General features: G+C 40.5%; 1 long non-coding RNA gene across 1 annotated transcript; it reads right to left on the bottom strand.

Moving 5' to 3' along the window:
• Positions 1 to 9510: 9510 nt before the first annotated feature.
• Positions 9511 to 18428, bottom strand: LOC141957121 (uncharacterized). Its single transcript, XR_012633064.1, has 3 exons — positions 18262 to 18428; positions 15702 to 15744; positions 9511 to 11741 (listed from the first exon to the last, which is right to left on the bottom strand). It is a non-coding gene; the product is annotated as an uncharacterized LOC141957121 (long non-coding RNA).
• Between the last annotated feature and the right edge of the window lie 246 nt (positions 18429 to 18674).

Here is an 18674-nt window from a genome sequence, read left to right as displayed (position 1 = left end):
CATCCATTTGTAGCCGAGAAGAGCAAAGTGCGACTGCAGAGGAGGGACGGCAGCAGAAGAAGCTAGAAAGCAAAGCCCGGCTGGGTTTGTGTATGTTTTAAACCAGGTCCCCAGAATATTTTTTGGTTTGGATGATATTACAGCCTTCAGGTTTTCTTGCAAATTAGGTCAACCTATAGATGTGAACAGTGCAGACAGATCTAGAGCGATTACAGAAACCGTCCCTCACACTTTGAAAGGCACTGGTTAGGAGTGGCACAGCGTTGGCCTCTGTGGTTTGCATCAAGCAGGCACACACCACACACCACACTGCTTAACAGCAAATGGCTCGGAGCCACTACGAGTGGATTCATAACAGTTCACCAGGTAAATGAGACTGGTGCAAACCAGCTGGCTACAAAGCAACTTCGTTTTGGCTTATCCACTGGAGTCAGGGACTGACTGCAGGAAAAAGCCCCCAGTGTAGAGAGGTTTTAGAGCTAATGTATAGACCCTATACAGTAACTGCCAGAGGGTATCATCCTTCCTCCAGCATATGGCTATTATTCAACATGCACTTTTCAGCATATTTGGAAATACACACAGATTTAAGATTTGTAAATTTTACAGTTTACAGTTGATTTGTATTCCGCACCCACTATAAGATAGCACTTTCTGGTGATAAGTTTTTCTATTATTTATAGCCAGTGAAGCAGTGAGGGTCTAGGGCACACAGGAAAATGGAGATATGTGAATACTTGAAATTCAGGTACTACAGAATGCAGTGGGGAGTAGCAGACAGAGGCAGTCTGTATCAGCTAGTTTGGGCAGAATGTATCAGTCAGACTTTTTAAATGGTGTCTGAACAGCAGTGAATAACAAGTTATTCACCACTGAGTATCTCTGACTGTGAGAACTCCCACTTCCTGAAGAGATAATATGGCAAGAACAGAGACATGAGTTTAACAAAAGGGGGTTTTAGACACACTTTATTCTTGTCTTTCGCATGTTGGAAGTCTCCAGTTATGATGTATCTTGTAAGTATCCACAAAGTCCTCATGGGCTTTGGTCTCTGTCTTTTAGACAGAATGTAAACCATTCTGCTAGTGGTTTACAAAAAATCCTTTTAAAACAATCTCTGACACCCTCTTCACTTCTGAGCTTTCAGTGGGGACATGCCATTATCCAATTACCTGGGCCTGGTACAAAGAGTCATTCAAGATCAATGTCTTCTCTGATAATCAAATTAATTGTTCTACTGGATAGGGTCATTTAATGTCAATATTCCTTGATGGGACTGTCACATTTCCTCAATGTCATCTATCCACTAGGTGTCACATTCTTGCTATGCAATGAATCCTTAACTGTTAACTCCATTTCTAAAAGGTTCGTGTTTTGCTAGCCACGTATAAAGGTTAGCACATAATCCCATGTTCACAGAAGAAAAATAGAATTCATAAATAGATGGTGGATGCATCTAAAAAGTAACCTGCATACACATACACTGCTAGGGCAGCTGACACAGTCTCACCACAATGGCAGAAAGTAAATTAGCTTGTGCCAAGCACAGTGTTGTAGTGACTAGAAATTTTCCATTAGGAGGATTAGCTAATTTAAAGATGGATCAGGTATACCCACCCTAAATTGCAAACTGCACTATCACTATAGCTAAATATAAATCCCAAGCTCATATCCGTTTGTGACTGTAGTCCAGTCCTGTGATTCTGTTAGCTGATTATAGCATTTTCATGGTCTGTCTCTGTCAGTCATAATGCAGACTGTAGCCAGAGTATAATGGAAGAGCTGTAGTAAGGCAGGGGGCCGAGGGGAAAGAGAGAGACAAAAAAGAATCCATCAAAATTTAAGAGCAGAGTATTTTTTTATTCTGTGGTTAACCCTCTTCTCCCTGGACTAATAACTACCACAGTACTTAGCTAAATTAACAAGCCATTAACCTACTGTGAAGTGAAATTCTCTTTTACACCTGGTTGAAACTCTGCTCGCATTCTGGGTATAATCCAATGGCTACCTGAGCCCATCCAGCATTTCACTGCTACTAAAAGGGTGAGATCTCACTCCCAGTCCACCATAACCATTTCCTCCTCCCTGTGCCCTCATTGCTCTAAGAGTCTGCCCCATACTTGCACTAACTATGGCATTCGCCAGACCCTTCCCTGAGCCCATTCAGTTTACCAGCTCCCCAGAAAACTACACCCTTTCGGCTGGTTTTGCTTTGTTCTATTTGAGTGATTTAAATAAACTCAGAGAAAGGCTAGATAAGATCAAGAGCTGGCACAAGGTAAGCACATTTCCATACATTAAACCTTATTAATTCAAATGCACACAGACACAGGTATGGTGTGACAACCCTACATTATATAGTGGTGTAAATGAGATTAATATTGGCTCTGAGCTGAAGTCACACATAGTAGCAATCATTCTCTTAAGATTTACCTGTTTTCGTAAAAGTAAGAAGCAATTAACAGTAAAATATACTTTATATTCACAAGCTAAGGACATATCGGTTTGAGTGTAAAGTGGATGATCGGACACCTAAAGTTTAAGGCTAACACGGTAATTACATTAACATTTTAGCAATTACATTTAAATTGATGTATTTGTCAGAGTAAAATACAGTGACATTCTCCCATCTTCAGCGGTGGTTGGTCAGATTATACAGGATCTTTCCAACACTGTAATAAACATTACTAAAATGTTTTTACCTTCCTGCAGATGAAGGGGAAATTATTTTTTTGAGTCACATCTGGCACAATTTTTACATCCTGCCAGGAATTTTCACATAAGTGAAAATTGTTAGGGTCAAAGTGTGGAAGCTTTGATTCATAAACCCTGAGTGATGAAGCTGATCAATTTTAATATGTAATGTACAAGGAAGACATATCTCTTCTATTTCACACTGTGTCTAGCTGATTAGAAACATCTACTTTATCTTAGGTACCTATTTCCAAATTAGGTCATCAAAGAACAGAAAACCCTGTTCTGTCAATTAAAATGGAAACAGCATAAAAAGATTAGCCTGCCTAAGCCTGAAAGAGGTGAGAGAAACCACTCTCAAATTATTACCCAGAAGGAGAAGGTAAAAGGTAAAACATCAGCATAAGATGTTAAACATCATTTCTACATGAATTGAAGGAAAGTGAATTAAAAGTCGTCCAGGCCAATAGCATCCTGGCTTGTATCAGAAACAGTGAGGCCAGCAGGGCTGGGGAAGTGATTTTCCCCCTGTACTCATCGCTGGTGAGGCTACACCTCAAATACCATGCTCAGTGTTGGGCCCGTCACTACCAGAAAGACAGTGATGTGCTGGAGTGTGTCTTAAAAAGGGCAACGAAGCTGGTGAAGGGTCGAGAGCACAAATTTTATGAGGAGCAGCTGAGGGAATGGTGGTTGTTCAGCCTGGAGAAAAGGAGGCTGAGGGGAGACCTTATGGCTCTCTACAACCACCTGAAAGGAGGTTGTAGCGAGGTGGGTGTTGGTCCCTTCTCCCAAGTAACAAGGGATATGACGAGAGAAAATGGCCTCAAGTTGCACCAGGGGAGGTTTAGATTGGATATTAGGAAACATTTCTTCACTGAAAGGTTTGTCAAGCACTGGAACAGGCTGCCCAGGGAAGTGGTTGAGTCACCATCCCTGAAGGTACTTAAAAAACGTGTAGATGTGGCACTTAGGGACAGGGTTTCATAGGACTTGGCAGTATTAGGTTAGAAGTTGGACATGATGATCTTAAAGGTCTTTTCCAACCTAAACGATTCTATGATTCTAAGATTCAAAGTTCATTCCACCTTGGCAGAACATACTTGGTTTATTTGTTAGTCCATAGCTAGAAACAGCACTGCGCAGTCAACTGGTCAATTGCTATGAGTTATTAGATAGTAAAATTTAACATGTTCTAAAAAAACGTGCAGAAACTGGATTCATCAGTAGCCATGGTGCTATGACTGGGGCTGTGCCTCACAGAGGTCCCTGACTGCACCATCTGATGCAGCATTTCAGTAGACTGGATTTTTCAAATAGCTGTTTTAATAATATTTCTGCCTGGATTTAGGAACTGAAGGAAGATTATGCTAACTCTTAACTAGGCTGCTAAATTATGATCATAGCAAAAAGAGCTTAATCAAGGTCTGGGAGAGATCAGTTCAGGAATTTAGTATTCATTAAAAGTCCTTCCAGCCACTACCTTCAAAGTAACACTCACCAGAGATAACAACGTGATAAATCTCCTTACAGCCCGACTCTGAGGGCTCTGAATTATGAACAGGAATGGTCGTAGGAGGGCTGGTGCAGTTAATGGTTCCAGTTGTTTCACCCCTTGTGCCTGAATTCAGCTGCTGTTCAGCTGCTGGACAACCACAGCATGAGGCTTTAAGGCAAACCAAACCCAGAGAGCAGGAATACTATCAGCTATTCCAAACTACATCAGATGTGCCCATGCTTCATGAAATATTTCATGTGTTCTTATAGACAACTTCACAAAAGTAGCTATGTAAAATGTAGATACCACATCTTTACTTCAAACCGTCCCTTTTACTCTTCAGTTTTAAGTAACTTGAAGCATAACTGGGGGACTGGTCTTTTATGGAGCTCTTGATTATGAAAAGATGAGTTGTGTAAGTCTTTCTAGCTGATTCTTCAAACCGTCATAAATTGATTTCTCTAAGGAAATACATTGGCTTATACAGTTAGGCAAGGGCTGTAGCACTGGCATACTGCTGGCAAAACAATCATAGATTTGACAGCTGCCCAGCAGTTTTAAATCAAAAGACTCTGAGATCTGTTTTCCTTTCATACACTGTTGTATTGTATGGTACATTTGCAAGTCTGCCTACAATTTCTTTGTTTACTTACTATCCCCTGAACTGTACATCTGTTCATCTGACTGTTCTCACCATTGCTTGGAAAATGACAAAACTAGTTAAATCTGTTAAACTACAGATATCCTATTTCTGTTAAGCACTATTTCTAAGGGCCCAAACTTGTCATTATTACTGATGTCAGTCTAGTTTACATACTACATCTACATACTCAGAAACACAGCTTCTCCTTCTTTTTCAGATCACCCCCAACAGATGCATACAGGTGTCTACTCATCCAAGACTCCAAAACAGAAATAAAAGTTGCAAGCATTGAATAAACCACTCTTAAATTTTTGAGCAAAATATAAATGTGATACTGGACTTTGCAAAATTATGGAACTTGTCCCCTCAGAAACCAACACCACCAAGAACAAAATATTGAAATAATGAAAAAAGTACCATTTGAAATAATCACTGAAACAATGTAAATCAATCACTAAAGTGATACTAGCTATTAAAGAAAAATTGGAGAAGTCAAAAGAGAAAGACTTTTGCTGTGATCTCTTCTACAGGGCCAGCAAGCAAAGTACTGACAGAACAAGGAGGAGTGAATATACTGTTGTTAGAAGACTGCACATGCTGATCTAGTTCAACATGTGCTTTTGGTATCTAGTTGTTCCTTGAATGCAAAGTCTGGTGCTGTTTTTCACCATCTGAGTCCCCATGGGTCCCAGTGCTGCCATCAAATGTTCAGAGCATGGAGTAAGAAAGATACATGGTATATTCCAACAGTTCAAGGGAACATGAGCCACTCTGAGTAAAACTGAAAAAATGTTTAACCTGACCTGTCGGCTATAAATATACATTCAGAAATCCCCGAGATGTAATGTTTGTAAAATTAAATAAATTTTCTGCAAATTCTAACTAATTAGAGACTAGTATATTATCTTTATTAGTAGGAAGGGGTTAACTTAAAATTTAGTACTATAAATCTGTACAGAAAAACTTTGATTTTATCAAGGTCATTGAATTTGTCTTTTATTTCTGTAGTGTATAATTCAATAATCTGATTTGCACACTCAGATGTATCAAACCTAATTTTAAAAAGTCTTTATTTTAGTGACAATCATCTCCAATCAGCAATTAGAAATGCAATGTGGTAGAAAACAGGAATCCTATTTCTGTTCTCCTCATTTAGTTCCTTCTAAAGCAGATGTCTAGTGTTTGTCAAGATGGAATGGCAGAAGAGTGTAGTATTTGCCCCATTTTAAGCCACAGAAGGGACTGCTGCTTCATGCTAGTACCACAGTGAAATAAGCTAAGCAAAACATTAAATTAAAAAAGGATTCTCCATTCTTAGTACCAAGTGTCAAGTCAAGTGAAAATCAAGTAAAGATTAACAATTAATATTGCCCCTAAATATCATTTTCCTGGGGGATGTGAAGTCATGTACTGAAAACAGAGTATAGAATGCAAGTTCCGTTAGGGGTTTATTTCTTTTTTCAGGAAAAATAAAATTGTGTTTTGGTATTACGTTATATAACTAAGAGTCTGTGTTCACTCCAGATTTAATGAGAGTGACAGGTGTTTGGGTACAGACAGACAATCTCAGTTAGTCCAGCCTGGGTGTGAGTGGGTGTATTTAAAGCTGTATGTGAGTTGCAATGAGTCCTACTAGTATTGCATGTGAGGGCCTAGAACTCATGGGAACATAAAGCTTTCTATGTTACCGCAGCATTGGAATGGATGAAGGCTTCTCTCTTCCGCGCAGGGCCACGCACTGGAGGTGCACACCTTGGCCATATGGGACAACGTGGCAAGAACACACTCCCCCAGAGGTCACGTAAGGTAGGCAGGCCCCCTGGGCTGAGACACACAAGAGCGTGGACCAGCGGCGCAGGCAGAGACGTACCTTTCTTGGCTGTTAGAGACAGCCACAGCTTCTTCCCAGTCGCATGGGACTGCAGACTCTGAGAGGAGCCTCGGCACTATACTAATAGCACCAGTTCCCTCTATGACAGCAGGGAACTAGGTGGTGAAGGCTAATGCTGAGGTGTGGGAGGATTAAATCCTCTATTGTTTTATTAAATCCACACCTGCAACAGTATCTATGATTCTTTCTCATTTAACTGTAAGAGAACTTGTCTGTTCTTCTGGTCACTCTGGAAATGCTGGGAAATACTGGGTGACTGTCAGCACTCATTTATGTTGTCACTCTGAAGCTGGCAGCTTACTAACAAAAGTGAGAGTGAGAAGCAGGGCTGGTCTTGCATCCCAGCTGAGCCAGCTTGTCTGAATTGAAATCCCACCTCCAGACTAAGTGAGATGGTTTCAGGTGTCCACAGGTAGCATTCACACACCTGTGTAAGCACACAAGTAACACACACAGTCAAGACACTCCCCTCAGGCCCTTACAAGTGGCTGGTGGTGAGGGCTGAAAGGCTGCCCTTAGTGCTATATGGCAACGGTGTTTGGAGAGATAGTTCATATGCCAGATAGGTAGCAGCTGCTGGAAATTACAATCTTTGTGTATCTGGAAATATGGATGTATGCAACAACTGGTAGAACAGGCTATTCTGGGCCTGTTCCTGCTTAATGCAGTTGTCTACTCTGAAACCACTGAGAACATACGCAGCTGCAGAGCTTTATCAAATCAGAGAAGTTTGAAATTCACACTAACCTAGGTTTGAAATACTCCAATCTAAAACATTCTGGGCAGTTAACATTCTTAAAAACAGGGAGATTGGTAAATGGCAGAATTAGGATAAATGCTGACAGTATTAGATGATGTAATTACAGTACCTCACACTGGAGGTAATGATCCACTTGGCAACGCTGACATAGCATGCTGTTAAGACTATAGATATCAGCATCACCTAGCCAGAAGACGTGTTGGGAATACACTTAGGTTTTCCATATCCGTTGCTTAGGCAACTGTTAATAAGAAGCAATATTGAGTTATCAGATACATTGGATTTTTTCCTTAATCATTAGCAAAGTAATCAAACACACATCCCTTTCTGACAGTTTTAAAGAGGACTTTAAGATTAAAAGGTGAAATTCAACAGCAGACAACAGCTGGGACTCATTTAATTAAATGGTCTTTCAGGAGGTCTCAATGTACCTTGTTGTATGACCAAAATAATGTTGTGTGATAAATACTAAAGAAAAACAATGTAAGTTTGCCAAAAATGTTAACATTGATTTAAAAAATGCAAAGCTCTTACAGTAAGATGTAGTACTATTTGTGTAAGATTGTTTTAATGATTTTTGATTGATGTAATTTTTTCAGATTATTCTAGATATTAATATATACCTTGATTTTATCTAAGCCTGTAATCGTTGTTTTGTTATTTTTTTTGGTATTTGTTTGTCATAGGGTAGTTACGTTTAATTGTTGATTTATTCACTATGTGTCATTATTCAACTCTCTGATGGATAAAGGGGGTAATAAAGCTAGTTCACCAATTAGGTTTTTTAATTTCAAAAGCCATATACATGTATTTGCTATTTTAAATATACATGTTTGGTATAGGACAATTCCAACACCATCTGAACAAGGAGCAAAATGGTAAAGAAATTATAATTCCTTAAAAGACCAAAAGAAAAAGTACCTTAGCATTTAACTGACCTTTATTAAAGTTTCTTCCATACTAGATACCAAAATCAAGTAAAAATCAAAGTAAGGTACCCAGTACTGTACTGCATACGTGTGGAACCAAGCTGCTATTGCATAACTCACATATACATGATTTTTAATGTTACTTATTTGTATTAACTCCACTAAGTTCAGCTCATGTAACTGAAGTATAAACTTCTATCTTCTGGGGGCTGTACATCAGTGCTCTGAGACACCTAGGTAAGGAATTGATTCCCCAGATAGGTTCCTCCACACTTCTGTTACCTGAAGGAGTGTCAGCGAGACTCCCCTGGGTGACCTTTCAGCTGCCACTCACAGAGATATCTGCATCTCTGTGCCATCCAGTGCGACCTGACACACCCCTGGGTATCAAAGATATCTGCAGAGGGCTGGCAGATACACCACAAGACTGATGATAGATCTGCAGCTTTCAGAAGCAACAGCTGGAGGACAGGAGAGATATATCACACAACAACTAAAATGGTACTAGACAGCTATGTGTAAGCAGCTTATTTAGCTTTTTGCTTCTCTAGTTAGGTGGGCACTTCATTGTTTTTCTTGAGAGCAGCATTCTGCATCAGCCTCAAAAGCCAACAATTACACTAGAAGTTACCCATCAAGAGCATGACTATATATGTTATTCTCATTTTGACTGTTAACAAGCATATGCATTCATTTTCTTTCATGCAGCCTACAGTAACATCTTCATAAAAGTAACATTTGGTAATAGTCTTAATAAATGGGATGTCCAAGTACTTATTTCAGGCATGTGTTTCCACAACACATCACCATCAATTACTGCCCTCTTCACAGAATTCTATCTCTTTGATTTCTATTATTTCTCCAGCAGTACAAACCATAACGAAACCTTGGGTGTGCCTACAAATAAAATACACAGTATTAAACACGCACGTCAGTGTGATTACTTAGCGACATACCAGTGAACATATGGAATGTTTTGACAAGGGTAAACTTCAGAAGTATCCCCTTTCTTCTCGAAATTGCTCTACACGTCCAAAACACCCCACACAGAAAAGTCAAGATGTGCCTGGAGCATAGGGAGGTATACATGTGCTATCTTTAATCCAGTTAGCATAGTTACAAGTAGCAGTGAAGATACAGCAGCATAAGCCAGACAGCACATTATATAAATCAGAATACAACCCGTACAAAAATCTAGCAACACACTCTGAACCTTCTTCTTGTATACTTTTTCAGCTTCCAGCACACAGTGACCAAAGGATTGAGACGGGGTCTGTATCTGGCCACTATCTTCAATGGCAACCAGCAGACACCTTCCATCACCCTACCTATTCCCTTTAGTACTGCCTCCTCAGTCTCCAACAGCATCACATTCCACTATTTCTGTCACATAAAAACCTACTTCCTTCTGATTTTTTTTTCATCTGTTATGATTCACAGGATGCTCCTAATTCTTGTATTGTGAGGTTATGTGAATGCTTTCTTCTTGTTCACCTTTCCACACCATCCATTGCTTTAAAGGTTTTACTTGTGCTGCGTTCCATCATCACTCCTCTAAACCAAGAATTTGAACCTATTTACCTTCTCCACACATGGTAACTATTCTCTGCTGCCCTTCCTTCAATTTTTTCTTTTTCTAGTCTACTATATCTATTTCAAAATGGTATAAGCAAAACTCCATACAGGAGTAAGAATACTTCAGCTCAAACTGAAATGCTTTATTTTATTCCTGTTGTATACTTTTACGAGCCCAGGACTAAAACAAAAAGATAAATTTGTGTAAGGTGCTCCAGGAATTAACTTGCAGCTACAGTACACATAAAAAAAGGAAATTTATCTATAAATCTTAGTATTCCCATAAGTTATGTAGTGATTGGCCTTTACTTGGCATAGTGGTGTCATTTTTGTAATTGATTATAAAGAAAAGCAAGAATAGCAAGCTATTCAATGTTACACAGGATATACTACACATAAAACCACAGACCTGCAAAGACAAAAGTTCTGCTGAAAGCAAGGTGCCAGATAAACCAAATACATTTAAATACCTGAAAAAATATTCAGTAACAATCAATTTGCATCGACCAAAGCATAGAAAAAAGCAAGATGAAACCAAGTGCCTCACTTAGAAGACAGAAGCGTATCCAAGCAACAGCATTAAGACTCAAAAGAAATAGGTCATGTGAAGAGAAGCACTAAATTTAGTAATCAAATGTATATTCAGCAGCAAAGATAAAGAAGGGTTAGTGAAATAACTTCAACATCAAGAAAAATGAAAGAAATTAAAAGATTCCTGATCAGAACATTTTCTGAAGCTGGGAGGCAACTGAAGCAAAAGCTCTGCACTTGGTTCCAACAGTGCAACTGAAGAGAAATTCCATGACAATTAATGGAGTTAAATTTGTATGAAATATAAAATAACTCAAAACAGATTTTGGTTCGGTATTTTATTTTTGATCAGCTTTACCCCAGAAGCTTGATAAGAGCTCTAGTTGATTTGGTCTCTGTGCACATGCAGATGGGAGTCATGATGTGTTAAGCAGTTGGTACAAAAGTACAATGGCAAAACTTTTACAGGGTCTTGCAGGCAGCCATTAGGATGTGCTTTTGATCCTAATTAGGTCAATGACAAAACTCCCCTACATCACACAGAATCATATGCTTGATTTAATGACAAGGTGTGACCACAGCTACTGTTGGCATCCCATCTGGATCTAATCAGTTCAGCTGAAGAACTTGTTCACCGAGGAGCTTACCAGGAGGCGTGAGTGATGGCTAGCTGTCCTGAGGCGCAGATGTGGTAACACTGAAAGAATAACTCTGTTCTGCAGCCAGTTAGGGAAAAAAAGTGTACTCTCTTCCTCCTAAAAGATTTTTACTCCATTTCAGAGACTGTCTTGTTAAATCCTTGAATGCTCATGGATGGCATTTGTTGTAAAAGTGGAGTTTCTGCCACTTCAGATGCACCAACTCTGCCATTCACAGGAGCCATTTCTTCCACTGCCAAACTGCAGGTTTTCCCGCCTCTGGCCAAGCTCTGAACGCCGTGAGCTCCCAGCCCAACACAGAGGCAGATCACGCAGCCACGATAGATAGTAGCTGCAGGACAGCTGAATTAGGACCTCAGCTGGAACTAAGAGATTCACAGCATCCAGGGAAGGGAAGGGCTGCCTCCATGAGCAGCAGGGTCTCTTGTCCTTTCCTCCTACTTAGCTTAAAGACCCAGCAGGAGCTGTGCTCTGGGCGTCCCTGCCTCTCACAGCGACAGTTCAGCACCATTCTGGTGCTATGGGAAGCAGCACTTCCAAAGCCAGCCCTCTCCTGAAGTCCTGTGGGAAATACCAGTGGGAGAAAGAGCCCTTTTCCCTCAGAAATGATAGTGTATTTTCATCCAGAAGACAGAGACACAAACGCAGTATACATGGTGCCATATACCACAGCACTTTGAACACTAAGATTACATAAATACATATTTAACTTTTAATATAACTTCATCCTGTAGTTTTGCTATTTCTGAGAGTAGCCATTGACTTTGCTCTGTGGGCACTGCTGAAAACAGTGGGTAGAACAGAATTATCTAACCATGCTAAATTTGCCTTTATTTATCAGTAACTGACTCAGTAAAACAAACTGTCTGAAATCCAGACAAGCATGACAAGGCTGGGGTAGGAACTAAGATAAGTGGTATAAAGGATAGCACTGTGGTTTGAATGCAAATGCAAAGGTTGACTGTGGTTTGGAAGGACAGGGTGTATCTGTGTGTCATCAGCACCCAGCAAGCAAACAGAAAACAAGTCACAGAGAGCAAGAGAAGCAACAGCTGCATGTCACCAAAGGAAAGTCAAAAGAACAAACTGTAAGGAGACAATCTGTGTGGTGGTGTTTGATTCTTCCTCTTTTCAGATAGATAGGATTTTGTGTACATTTCTTGTAAATAAAAATAGTGCACCACAGACATAACTGGGTTCTCTGTCACTGCATTCCCTAATTAAAAAAAACACCTTGCAAGGCTGAATCTGGCCAGCAACAGAGGCTTCGAAGTGGAAGAAAAAAAAAAAAAGTACTTTTACCCTAAGTTTAAGCAGTTACTCATCTTGACATTGCCTTACAAAAGCAATCTTTATGTTAAAAAGGCCAGACTCCTAGGAGAGAAGTATTTTCTACTCTACTACTACTTACTGCTACTATTTTCTACCAGCTAGAATCAGTACAAATAACAAATATGTTTTGCCTTACTGAGCCCTAACGATTTATTATAAAAAAAAAAAGAACAAAAGAACAATTTTTCTCAAAAGAAACAACAATTAAAAAATTGTAACCAAACATGGTTACTGACTTTAAATATTCCTTTCAATTTTCTCTTCACACACACAAAGCAAAAGATTTCACAAGTAAAGTTCATTATTCTTTACTCCTGTTGTATACATAAATAACTAAACTCAACATGGCTGGAAAACTATTTTATGAATCTGGTTGAAAACATTAAGAATTTATTCTTTTATTTCAAGTCTAGAGAAGTATTAACAATCATATTTTTTTAACAAATAAAGCCAGCAGTAGGAAATTATTTCTCAAGAGTAATGACTGGAAAGACTCAGTTTCAAAGCTTACCAGATAGCAAGTAAAATACCCATAAGACACTTCCTGTATTTACCCATGGCAGATATTTGGGGAATGTTGACCAGTTGTGATTACAACGTAAGTCTTACAGTTAAAAAAAGAGATGTAGGTTTATGAAAACTCCAAAACATTGCACATTGTTTAAAAGCAATAGGGTTAGGATGAGATCAGGATTACACCTGAGAAGTTGCACTGTGTTTCATCAGTAAATTAACTTAACTAGGAGCAGGATTATGAGAGGATTTTTGGGGGCTGAAACCTTTAACTAGTATCAGTGGCATGGACTCCAGGACATGAGATGGGACAATGGGTGTACTGGCAGACAGGATCCACTTTTTACCAGAGCCTGTAGTGATAGGACAGGGGGCAACGGTTTCAAAGTGAAAAAGGGTAGATTTAGATTTGATACAAGGAAGAAATTTTTTACAATGAGGATGGTGAGACATTGGAACAAGTTGCCCAGAGAAGCAATGCCCCATCATTAGAAGTGTTCAAGGCCAGGATGGATGGGGCTTTAAGCTATCTGATCTAGTGAAAGATGCCCCTGCTGACTGCAGGGTGGTTGGACTAGATGATCTTTAAAGGTCCCTTCCAAACCAAACCATTCTATGATTCTATGACATTAGCAACAATAGAAACATAGGGCTGAAAGGCCCTCAGAAAGTCATACTGACAACCTCCCTGCCTCCAGGCAGCCCCGCTACACCTACTAAACTTCTATTTAGGGAGGATATGTAGATAGCCTGTTCTTGAACAACCCAATGACAGACCCTGACCAAACCACTGGCAATCTCTTTTCTAGTACATCTGCCCTTGAAAAATGTTTGTCCTAATGCTTAACTTAAAATAAGCTGGTTGCAATTTCTGCCCCGATGGACACGGAAAACAGGTTATTCCCATCTCATAGGTAACTTCTCACGTATTTGTGGACTGTTGTCATTCTTATTCTTCCCCAATTAGCCAATCTGAAATAATTCACTGTTTCCTCTAGGCCCCTTGACATTCTAGTTGCTCTCCAGGTGGTCCACATCCTTCTTCATGTGCAACATCCAAAACTTGCTTTACAACTGCTAAGCAAAGCAGAATTCCTTGCCAAGTCTTGCAAACTCTAATCTTCATAATACATCCCAGCAGTACATTTATCTTTTTTTGCAATAACAAGCCGCAGTTGACTCACACCCAGTCTGTGACCACTCAAAGCCCAAGTTACTATTGTACAAAACTGCTACCTAACCAGTTTTCCCTACCAGTTGACTATTGTTGCCTAGGTCTACAGCTGTTTTGGTTGACAGGCTTCCCATTTTTTTCGTATTTCTAATTGAAGATAGTTTTTTATTCTGTCCCTGTCCTCCACCATACTTACTTCTTCCCAGCCTGGTACATATGTGAATTCAATAAACATTTTCCCCTTTATAAGCATTCATCCAGATCACCAGATTCTGGATCTGTGCAATCCAATTTGATACACATTTCCAATTTGATAGAGAACCACCCATAACTCTGTTTTTTCAACAAGCTTTGTGCGTACCCAACTGCAGATCAACGTAGAACACACTTTATTAATTTGATTACGGGAATCACATAAAAAGTTACTTGAAAATCAAGACATACTGCATCTATAGCTCTTCTCTATCCATAAGATACATCTTGTTGTTGTAAAGGCAATCAGATTTTTGAGATGTGATTTCTTGCTGACAGTTACTCATTCCTATGTTATTCTTCAGGGAGGTACAAATATATTTTTCACTATGTATTGAAATTAGTTTGCTTAATCAATAATTTCATACCTTCTCTTTTTCTCCTCCCTCCCTTCCACCATGCCTGTCACTTTACAGCCTCCCTCTGTCCTACCAAACATCCATAACTTCTCAGACATTGATTATTGACACTGAGATTCTGTTAGCAAGATCTTTAAATACACTAGGATGAGGTTAAATAGAGACTTGAGGTCCATTTGAAAATACCTGACTTAAATATTCTACTCTTTTCTTAACTGAGAATAATGTATTAGTTTTCTTATTTTACTGATCTTCTGTAGGGAAGTCTAGAAGGTACTGACTTCTTGACACCTTTTAGTTTTCCCACTTTACAGTCAGAGACCTTCCTACTTCAAACAATTAGTGGGCTTCTACAGTGATGTGGGGGTTTTTATTTTGCTTGCTAGCTGCATTTCATTTCATGCTTGTGTCTTTCTGATTTTGTCCCTACATGCTTCCAATATACTTTTATTCTCAGCCTTAATAGCCTAACCTGCTTTCTCCTTCCCTATAGGTTTGTTTCTTCAGTTTGAGTGATTTAGCCAAGCTGGCTTCCTAACTACAGTTGCTGACTTCACAAGGAAAACCTGTATCTGTACTCTTAATATTAGAAGCTCCTGCGAATTCACTCTTTCTTTGCCATTTACCTCTCATACAACCTTCCCAGGGGAGCCCTGCCTTCCTCTTCTCCAAGTTCATTGAAGGTTGCCTTCCTGACTTTCATGGCGTTCATGTTGATCCTACTCCTTGTTCTGGTCCTGCAGATCACTAGCTCACTCTGCTATTTCATGGACAGTCTCGTCTAATGTTTACCCTGACCTTTTCGGCTAGTTGGTTCTTACTGGTTGTAATCAAAACTTGAATAGCCTCACTGCTCTGCGTGGAGTTCTCCAGAAAGCCTGGAAGGCTCACCTGTCTCCAGCTTGTGTCTTCATGTAGGTATCCACATTCACAGCTGAGGAAGAGAAAACAGAAGGTTGTGGCACAGGGACACTGCTTAGTTTCCCCGCCCTGTCTCATGCTGCTGAATGTCTCATCGGCATGGGTTCTCACAGCTAGCGCCTGTGACCCAGGCAGACACAGTCACAGTACCCTTGATGGGAGCACCCTTCCACCCACCTGAAAACATGAGACCTTGTCTCTCCCCAGCCACTCCTGTATCTGGGAGGGAATTTCAGGTTAATCACATGTGAGTCACATACTCTGGAATAGCCAAGTATGACAAGATGGAAGTTCTGGCTAGCAACACAGCCTGTCATGGCCTCAGCTGTTGCCGATACTGATATATTAATAAAGATGTATCTAGGCACCCCTCTTTGGAGTTCATTCGCTTCTTGAAGCACTTCTCTTGGCCTCCCCATAGCTGACTCTTGCACACCGTTACTCAACTTCCTACCACAACTGCTGTAGGCACGATTTCAAAATAGTGCTATAGGGGCTCTGAATGCAAACCCACTCTGAGATGTTGTAAACAGCAACTCAGTCAGGACTATTTACTCAGCTTACATGACATGACCCTGGTGAAGTAATCAACAAAACTTTTCTTACAACTCTCCTCAGCTGCACCTCTTTTGTTCAAGCGCCAGGCTCACAAAGACTCTAGTTTGCCCCAGCCATTCCCTCCAGGACTCAGTCCCCTCACAGTCATGGCCACAGTGTCATAGGTTTCCCAGTCCACAGCCAGCCCACTCCTAGAGCAGGATCAGACATGAGTCTTGAAAGGGGCACAAGAAAGGTTGCCATCCCGCACAGCAAGAATGTGAAAGGTCAAGAAGCTGCAACAGATTATTTCCCTATGCAGGGTAGGCCTCAGGCAGAAGGACCATGGCAAAACACTAGCCTTGCTTCAAGGAGGGTCTCCCATGTCACCAACATCCCTCACAGCTTCCAGAAATCTGGGTATCTGTAGAAATAGCCTCCTTACGCTCACCAGAGGCACAGACATGTTGGTTGGAAGATGTTGGCAAAATTAACATGAAGGAAGACCTCAAAGTAGTTGAATGCTTCCTGTTCAACCTACACTGATTTTAAACTCCTTTTCCCACACACACATGCATGCCTAGGAAACAGGATAACGTGGAGCAGTCCCACTAGGAACATACCAAGCATGCTGCCATTGGTCTCAAAACGCCACTCCAGTTTGCAGGAGAGCACTAGACAGTCTGCAAAGCCTTAAGACAAATAAATTGAGCAAGCTGCCTGTGGGCTGCAGTGCTCCTGTAGGCCACTGGGGTCTTAGAGTGCCCAGTAATATGAGTCTCCAGACTACCAAAGACTGATCTGGTTATGACTTTTCCTTTCTCCACTGACTTATCCAAGGCTGAAACAACCAGCTGCCAGACATCCATAATACTGAGGTCCAGAACCAAGCAGCAGAGACTCAGTCGATGTCCAGATTCCTCCCCCACCTCAGCAACAAGAGCTCTTCCCAGAGAAACACAGACAATAGGACTCTGGGCAAATTTCCTCACGTACACAGCCTGAAAGCTGTGTAAATCTTCAGTCCTCCAGCCCCCTTCGAGCTTCCGCTTAGGTTTAGCCACAGCTAGCTCCAACACCTGCAGCTCCCATCCCTGAGACAGCTGACAAAAGTTAGGCTTCTCCCCAAGCAGCGTGGCAGTCCTCCAGTGACAGCAAGACATGGATAGGAACTCCAAGGAACATCCTCTGACAGCTTCAAAGTCCTCTTGCCATCATGAACAGGTTCATTTGCAGAAATCAATTTTATTCTGCTTTTTCCCTGTTATCCTGAGTCCCCACAAAATGTCAAAATAAGGTGGCTCTCCTTTTCAACCAGGGCAAGGCTCAAATTTTCAGGTGGAAGTTATGCCTGAACTAAAAGACAAAGCATGTGTAGAGTAGAAACTCAAGAGGAGGAGCATCTGTGGAAGCAAGCGACTAAGGGCCTACAGCATCTGTATGGTAGTCAAGTCATGCTTGCTGAAACACCACAAGGATGCAACTGGTGTGAGCACCTTTGCTCATGAGCTGGGGTGCCATCTTTGTTGTTGCTACCAAACCAGCATAGGCATACTACAAGATGTTACTTTCATCAAGCTGCCTTTTTCATCACTTTCATATAAATAACAAGCATAAACAACCTTTTCCCCTCAGTCTGTACATGCTTGGTCAGGTCAACCTTCCCTATGGTTTTTGCTCAGAATGATTTTAGCAAGCTATTTGTGATGCAGTTTGGAGAAGCAACTTACTAAGGGTGTCACTATAAATGTGGGTGATAAACACTATCGCTCTCTTTTCATGCGTTATTAAATCACAAGCTCTAGCTGACAAGTAGCTACTTCCGTTGGATTGAGTAGGATCACGAGCATAATACAAATAATACAGAAATTCTGACAATAGTACAACCCAAATGTTAAACAGCTAAAAGCAATGACAGTTACTGTCAACAAGCTTCTAACATAGAGAGTCTCCAAGTTATTATGTGAAATCCAGAGTAAGCAAGGTGGCTTACCATCAAACTTCTGTAACGTCATCTGAAGTCTTTCTCTAGCATGGAGATTGATTTGTTTTAATGTTAGTCCAGGACAAGGGGGATCTGTGAGGTCAACTGGATTGCTTTTCTTCTCCCAGCAAAGGGAACTTGCTGCTTCTGATGCTAGCAGGAAAAGATGTTTGCCCTGAAAAAAGTATACTAAAAGGAAGCTGTAAGGATAACGACAATGCAAGTGGCCATCTGTTGGTTTTTTTAACTATTTTATCACTGTGAGAGAGGAAAGTCTTTCTATTTTGACCTTATCTACGTTAGACAATGGGATCTGAAAATAATATTCTGGTTTATAATAGCAACATTGGGTAACATACCTATTATTAAAGAGAATGACATTAAACTAATTCAATAAAGAGGGTGAGATACAAGTCCCACTA

The sequence above is a fragment of the Athene noctua genome, chromosome 2, assembly GCF_965140245.1.
Source record: "Athene noctua chromosome 2, bAthNoc1.hap1.1, whole genome shotgun sequence".
Taxonomy (NCBI): domain Eukaryota; kingdom Metazoa; phylum Chordata; class Aves; order Strigiformes; family Strigidae; genus Athene; species Athene noctua.
The sequence above is the reverse complement of the archived record's forward strand: the minus strand, read 5'-3'. Positions and strand labels throughout refer to the sequence as shown.